This window comes from Cyprinodon tularosa, unplaced genomic scaffold (assembly GCF_016077235.1).
Source record: "Cyprinodon tularosa strain WSP-4 unplaced genomic scaffold, ASM1607723v1 ctg1068, whole genome shotgun sequence".
In the NCBI taxonomy this organism is placed as follows: Eukaryota; Metazoa; Chordata; class Actinopteri; order Cyprinodontiformes; family Cyprinodontidae; genus Cyprinodon; species Cyprinodon tularosa.
The window spans coordinates 93,241-101,147 of record NW_024037858.1 but is presented as its reverse complement, the minus strand read 5'-3'; positions in this window follow the sequence as shown (position 1 = coordinate 101,147).

Here is a 7,907-nt window from a genome sequence, read left to right as displayed (position 1 = left end):
GCCTTTCAGCTTCTTGATTGGTTCTGGCCGACACAGAGCCTTTTCTGATTGGTAATAGCCGACACAGAGACTTTCTACATGAACATGCATTGGAATTATTGACAAAATTATTAGGCCTGGGCTAATATGCACCAAGAAAAATCGCAGCTTTGTTAATCCCAAAATTGCGTTGCTTGAGATCGCGATTTTCGGTCGAAAACGATAGATCGTTCAGCCCTACTCCACACTATAACCGGTACTTAAGTAAATTAGTGTCCTATTGTATAGTATATTATAATACAAAATCTGTGCCTCTGCAATCTTCAAAATCGCATATTGTAAAATTGCAATTATATTGCAAATGCAGTAAATAAACCAGCCCTGATTTATTTTCTTATCTGGTGTGTTTGATGCTCCAAATTTTAGTTCAAAATATTAATTACTTATAATTAGTGCTGTCAATCGATTACATGTTTTTAATCGCGATTAATCGCATCAATGCCTAAGTTAACTCGCGATTAATCGCATTTTAATCACACATTTTTTTCCCTGATTGAAAATCATTTAAATACTCTCGATGACATACAAAAAAATACATACAGGCTAGGTTTGTGCCAATGTTATTTTTTTTAAATGAGAACAGGTCACAGATACTGATTTATGCCATAGAAACATATGGCAAGAAGATGGGGAGGCATGTAGCAAAAAATAACAAATATGTAGCCAAAAAAGGCCCTGAAAACAGGCTGATGTAAAAGACAGTCTTTACAGTTAATACAGTCTTTTGAACAAAGACAAGCATTTTACCCTACTGCTATAAAATGTAGTAGAGTTAACATTAGATGTCAATTAACCAAGGTAATAATGAACAATTTTCAATCAATACATCAAAATCAATAGACCGACATTACTAGATGGAGGTAGTCTATGCTCTAGAAAGTTACTTTTCAGCCTCTTAACAAAAATGAGAACACACACACCCACACACAGACACACCCACCCACACACACACACACACACACACACACACACACGATACCGACCTGTGGCGTACACAGACGGCAAGAGTGCCGTAGCAGATTCCATTTCACCTCAGTAATCAGTTTTCTCAGCGTATTTCAGGTTGCTACTAGTTACCAGACACTCAACTTGTTTGTTGGTGGTGGGGCTTAAAGAAAAGGCACTAGCGCTACCCAGTTTATGAGCGTCTTTTTCCCTTGAGGAGCTCCGCTCTCGAAGCCTATGAGAAATGCATACACTGGGGGAAAATAGCCCCGCCTTCCCGCAGGCTGCAGCGGGATGTACTTGGAAAATTGTACCATAAAACCACATAGCGTTAATCTCACGTTGAAAAAATTATCGCCGTTAAAATGGCCTCGCGTTAACGCGTTAATAACGCGATAATTTTGACAGCACTACTTATAATACTAACTTTAAATAACTTTTAGTTACTTAAAGTTAGTATTATTCCCTAGCTCCCTTCTAGACTCCTCTGTCCACATCTGCTCCCAATCGACTAATTAGCCTGTTTTTGATTTTTGCTTCTGTTGCCATTTATTTTTAATTAAACCTGCTAGTAGCCACCTTTAGCTTCAGTCTCTGCATTTGGGTCCTCTTTAAAACTCAACCCAACATGACAAGATTGTGTCTCCTCCCAGTAGGCAGGTACAGGAGATAAAATTCATCATGTTTAGTGGACAGAAGCAGGATGGGAGGTTTGGGATAGTCCTTCATTGGAAAGAGCGAAAATTATGCCAAGTACGTTAATGCTGGATAAGATGGATATTTAGAGGAGTGTTTTTGTTTGTAAGGCTCTATCTGAGTTCAATGAAACTTTGTTGAGCAGATTTAACTTTATTACTTTTTATGGTTACTTTGGTCATAAGTGCATAAAAAAGTAAGAAATATCTTGATGAAATTTGAATCCCAGTCACCAGTTCCTGATTTTAATGCCATTGGTGAGGTTTTCTTCAACGATCATAGATAAAAACCGGATTTATTTTCATTGTCTTGGTTAATTTCTCCTCCTACTACCTTACAGCGTGTGTCTGTGGGTTTTTATTTCAGAATTACACAAATATATCATGATTAGCTAAGATAATTTATTCAGAATTAGAGGTAAACATGTTTTAAGTGTAAGCAATACCATCTGTGCTTATAGCTCCACATTATAACTGCTGCATCACGTCTGACGTCCCAGTGAGGGCGCTATTGCTCTATATGTAAAGGACTATTTGCCCTGGTTGTTAAAAAAACAAAAAAACAACCTTCCTATAAAATCAGTTTTCATTTTTTTTAACCCGTTTTTCAGACATTGCTTAATCCCAGAAAAAGGCCCGCTTTATTTTCTTAATTTCTTTCCAGTTGGATCCAACTTCACTGTTGTAAAATATGGACGAATCAGACTGGTGATCAGCTGCAGTCTTTTTATTTTTCAAATTAAAGATGTTCACTGATAATAAAGATGCTGACCTTAACTCATACTGTTATTCTCTAACAACACCTGGGATGACAATCAATGCATTAGCAAAATCAATTAATGGTTTTGTCAATAGGTGGAAATGTTTCCTTTTTAAATTGAACATCCTTTTCATAATTAGCTGAAGGAAACTGTTCCTTAATGCCCAAAGTACTTTGAGTTGAGGTCATTTAGGTTCCTCAGTTTTCTACTCTGGGTGCTAAAAGATGATAAACTGACAGGAGAAACAGTTTAGGGATCCATTCTATGGCAAGCCGTTAACATCAGAGGATTTATAATGCAGAGAAATGTCTCTACCTGCTCATCCAGGTGGAGCATTGTTCACACATTGTTCTCTGATTTAAGAAAGCTGCCCATGATCATATTAATAATAAAAAAGATGAATAAAGTTACATTTATTGTGGTATTGTTTCCCATACAGTATGTATTTATTTATAAAGCACTTTATCAGAATCAGACAGAATCAGACATACTTTAATAATCCCAGAGGGAAATTACTTAAAAATACTTACTCAATACTTACTTTAATAGTAAATTTTTACTTTAAAATGTCTTTGTATTGAATTGTGCTGTAAAAATAACCCTGCCTTTCCTGTGCTTTGGGGAATAATATATTTCTTCCTTTTTGAAGATTTTATTTCATTTCAGTTTATTGTCATAGTTCTCTACCACAGCACATCTCAGGCACTTCAGAGAAAACAGTTCATAGATTTATTCCAGACACAACACAGCTGAAGGACCTTTAGAAACACATTCATATCCAGTTCTCATATCTCTACATGAAAGTGAAATAAATTCTTAACAAAAATTTTATATACAGTGGGGCAAAAAAGTATTCAGTCAGCTACCAATAGTGCAAGTTCTCCCACTCAAAAAGATGAGAGAGGCCGGTAATTTTCATCATAGATATACCTCAACTATGAGAGACAAAATGAGAAAAATAAATTCCAGAAAATCACATTGTCTGATTTTTAAAGAATTTATTTGCAAAATATGGTGGAAAATAAGTATTTGGTCAATAACAAAAGTTCATCTCAATACTTTGTTATATACCTTTTGTTGGCAATGACAGAGATCAAACGTTTTCTGTAAGTCTTCACAAGGTTTTCACACACTGTTGCTGGTATTTTGGCCCATTCCTCCATGCAGATCTCCTCTAGAGCAGTGATGTTCTGGGGCTGTCGCTGGGCAACACGGACTTTCAACTCCCTCCAAAGATTTTCTATGGGGTTGAGATCTGGAGACTGGCTAGGCCACTCAAGGACCTTGAAATGCTTCTTACGAAGCCACTCCTTCGTTACCCGGGCGGTGTGTTTGGGATCATTGTCATGCTGAAAGACCCAGCCACGTTTCATCTTCAATGCCCTTGCTGATGGAAGGAGGTTTTCACTCAAAATTTGACAATACATGGCCCCATTCATTCTTTCCTTTACACGGATCAGTCGTCCTGGTCCCTTAGCAGAAAAACAGTCCCAAAGCATGATGTTTCCACCCCCATGCTTCACTGTAGGTATGGTGTTCTTAGGATGCAACTCAGCATTCTCTCTCCTCCAAACACGACGAGTAGAGTTTTTACCAAAAAGTTCTATTTTGGTTTCATCTGACCATATGATATTCTCCCAGTCATCGTCTGGATCATCCAAATGCTCTCTAGCAAACTTGAGACGGGCCTTGACATGTACTGGCTTAAGCAGGGGGACACGTCTGGCACTGCAGGATTTGAGTCCCTGGCGGCGTAGTCTGTTACTGATGGTAGCCTTTGTTACTTTGGTCCCAGCTCTCTGCAGGTCATTCACTAGGTCCCCCCGTGTGGTTCTGGGATTTTTACTCACCGTTCTTGTGATCATTTTGACCCCACGGGGTGAGATCTTGCGTGGAGCCCCAGATCGAGGAAGATTATCAGTGGTCTTGTATGTTTTCCATTTTCTAATAATTGATCCCACAGTTGATTTCTTCACACCAAGCTGTTTACCTATTGCAGATTCAGACTTCCCAGCCTGGTGCAGGTCTATCATTTTGTTTCGGGTGTCCTTTGACAGCTCTCTAGTTTTGGCCATGGTGGAGTTTAGAGTGTGACTGCAGGCGCGCTGGAAGCTGTTTCAAGCGAGGGGGGCTGATGGCTGGGTTGGAAAACACGTGACGTCATTATGTTGAGGGCTGTGGCTGACGTTTTTAACATAATATTGTAGGCCTACATTTGTCGCCAAAAACTGCCATTTAAAATGCAAAAGCATTAACATTTTAAACTTTATTTCTTCTCTTTTAATCATTCAAAACAAACAACAGCCCCCAATCAACAGGATCAGGAATACTTGAATGAAACATGGCCTAAATATAGCCTAAACTGAGCATTGAACGTCTTGAAAGTCCATTCGACTATGGATATGGGGAATGATTTCATATCTGAAACAAAAAACACACATACAATAAAAAATTAACTAATTTCATATTTTATCACTAAATAGCTTAATACTTACATAATATTTAGTGATATGCAGCCTTATTCTAGCGTATAGGGGAATTAAAACCATTTCTCACATCGAAATAGTCAGAAATACGTTTCTGCTGCCTATTGCTAGCCATGCCTAAACGAATGTGAGGTGGCGGAAGCTTCCGGGGGAGTAGCCTAGTTTTTTATGAAATATTAAAATAATGAATCATTAGTTTATATCTTATACACAGCCCATCATTTTAATCCCATGTCAAACACAGTCTTTTAAAAAATAAATACATAAATAATTTCATGTTTTTAAGTACAATATTATGTTACTCCACAGCCCCCCACCATGGGGGGCTGATGCTATGACGAGGGAGGCTGCAGCCCCCGCAGCACCCCCCTTCCCGTGCTACTGTGTGACTGTTTGAGGTTGTGGACAGGTGTCTTTTATACTGATAACGGGTTCAAACAGGTGCCATTAATGAAGGTAACGAGTGGAGGACAGAGGAGCCTCTTACAGAAGAAGTTACAGGTCTGTGAGAGCCAGAAATCTTGCTTGTTTGTAACTGACCAAATACTTATTTTCCATTGTATTTTGCAAATAAATTCTTTAAAAATCAGACAATGTGATTTTCTGGAATTTATTTTTCTCATTTTGTCTCTCATAGTTGAGGTATATCTATGATGAAAATTACCGGCCTCTCTCATCTTTTTGAGTGGGAGAACTTGCACTATTGGTGGCTGACTAAATACTTTTTTGCCCCACTGTGTATGTATATATATATATATATATATATATATATATATATATATATATATATATATATATATGTATGTATATTATATGTTTGTTAAGAATTTAGTGAGATTTAAAGAACACAATTCAATACAATTTATAGATACAATCAGTGAAGTAAAAATTATTTTTTTTTTCTTTTCTTTGCTGTTATCAGTTTATTGACTGCAAAAAGAAAGAACAGCATCCTGCCCTGCTCCATTCATTGCATTAGCAGGCGGTTTAGAAGGTAGTCACCATTAGTAAATGTTTTCTCTCTACCAGCTGACTTCAGACATGTTTGAATTTACACACCAGGTGGACGGACCTTGTTCCTCTGTGGCCTTCGGGCAGCTTTCCTTCCCTGAGCTTTTCAAGCTCATGGTCAACAGCCGACTTAAAGGAATAGTACACCCAAAACATGATTAGCCTTCATTTTCTACTCACCCCCATGCTGAACAACACTCTGGAGTACTTTTTTGATATCTCAAATGCATCTGGAGATCTGGGAGGCTTCTTGCTGTCTGCTGACGTCCAAATAATGGAGGTCTATGGCGCCCGAGGCAGAAAGGTCCATAAAAGTCCACAAAAAACGTGTCAATATTCCTCCATACTGCTCGTCCAATGTATTCCAAGTGTCCTGAGTGGGTAGCGTCCATAATTTACTTGAAACAAAGTTATTTAGAATGTTTTTAGAGCATAAACAGTAGTGTATAGGATTTCCTAAAAGCGCGTTCACGAGTCTACGGAAACCGTGGCAGACCAAACGAGATGAAAGTGCGCATTCAGTGTCTGCTCTGCCGATAATGCAAGCGTAGAAGAAGAAATGTGCTGTTTACCTGTGCAAAGAAAGAAACAACGAAAGAAAAATGTCGGAGGACTTCAGTGTTGAGGAAGAGCATGAGTTCTTTGCCGAGCTGAATGGGCACTTTCATCTGGTTTGGTCTGCCGCGGTTTCCGTAGACTCGTAAACGCGCTTTTAGGAAATCCTATACACTACTGGTAGGTAGCGGGGGATCTTCAGCCGAGCTGGAGTTCATGACATGGCTTTGTTGGCCAGGACAGACCCCATCCAGACAATAGGCAGGGTCACAGGTCTCCAGAGAGCCGGTGGTAGAGGGCTAATGAGTCCAGACTGAGCTAAAAGGAGCTCGGTTTACTGATCCAGGCTTTGGTGCAAAATGCAGCTAAGGCCACTTTGAAGGTTTAGACGGTGGTGGACGAATTACTCAACAGTAGTACTGGAGTTAAAGCACTGATACTTACTGTGGCAGCCATTTAAAATGGCCCTTCCCAGTCAAATGGCAAGCCACTTCCCTGCAACTCCCAGAGAAATCCCTCAAACTTCCAGCCAATGGAGTGACCCGCTCCTTCTCCTGCATGCATATTTTTTACTCTGACACCACCCTTTCACTGAATTACAGGGTCTGACCAGGATATGATGCTTCTATTTAGATCTTAATGTCCACAAGAAAGACATGACAGAATATTTTAGTACAAAGATTGATGTTTAAAAAGGATTTATAGGGAACCTACCAAAGACCAGCCAAGAACCAAGACATTTTGAATGGCTACTACTGTAGTAAAATCTTACTCAACTACAAGTAAAAGTTACTCAGTCAAACATCTACACAAAGTATTGAAGTACTCACTTTTGAAAGTACTTAAGTAGACCTATATTATCCTTAAGGATTGTGGTTTAAGTTCAGTTATACAAATACACAACTTTTTATAGTGTGGTGAAATAAAACAATCCATAAAGTTCTCCAGTAGATGCTACAACAAAACAATGGAGAGCTGGTTGGAAGGTTTGGCTTTATTCACTTATCTATTTCCTTTGCTTTAAATATTTCATTCTAGATACGTTTTTGGAAGTCCTTTTTCTTTTAGGTCGGTAGATGAACTAATAAATCTCTGGGATGACGTTTCAAACTGGAACGTGTCTAACCAACTGTAGAACTGTTGGCACGGCACCTGATCAGAGGTGTCAAAGTATTAATGTTTACTACAATAGTACAAATACATTGTTTAAAACCATTTTTGTAGAACTTAGAGGATCAACTTAAGCTTTTATTTCAGTAAAAGTAACATTTTCAAAACTACTTAAAGAATAAAAGTAAAAGTAATGCAGTAAAACCTGTTAAGGCCAGAAGCTTTACTGCTCTAATCTATTAAAGGAACATTTTTCTACCATTCTGGATGATAACTTCCTTAGACTTCATTTTCTTAGTTTTATA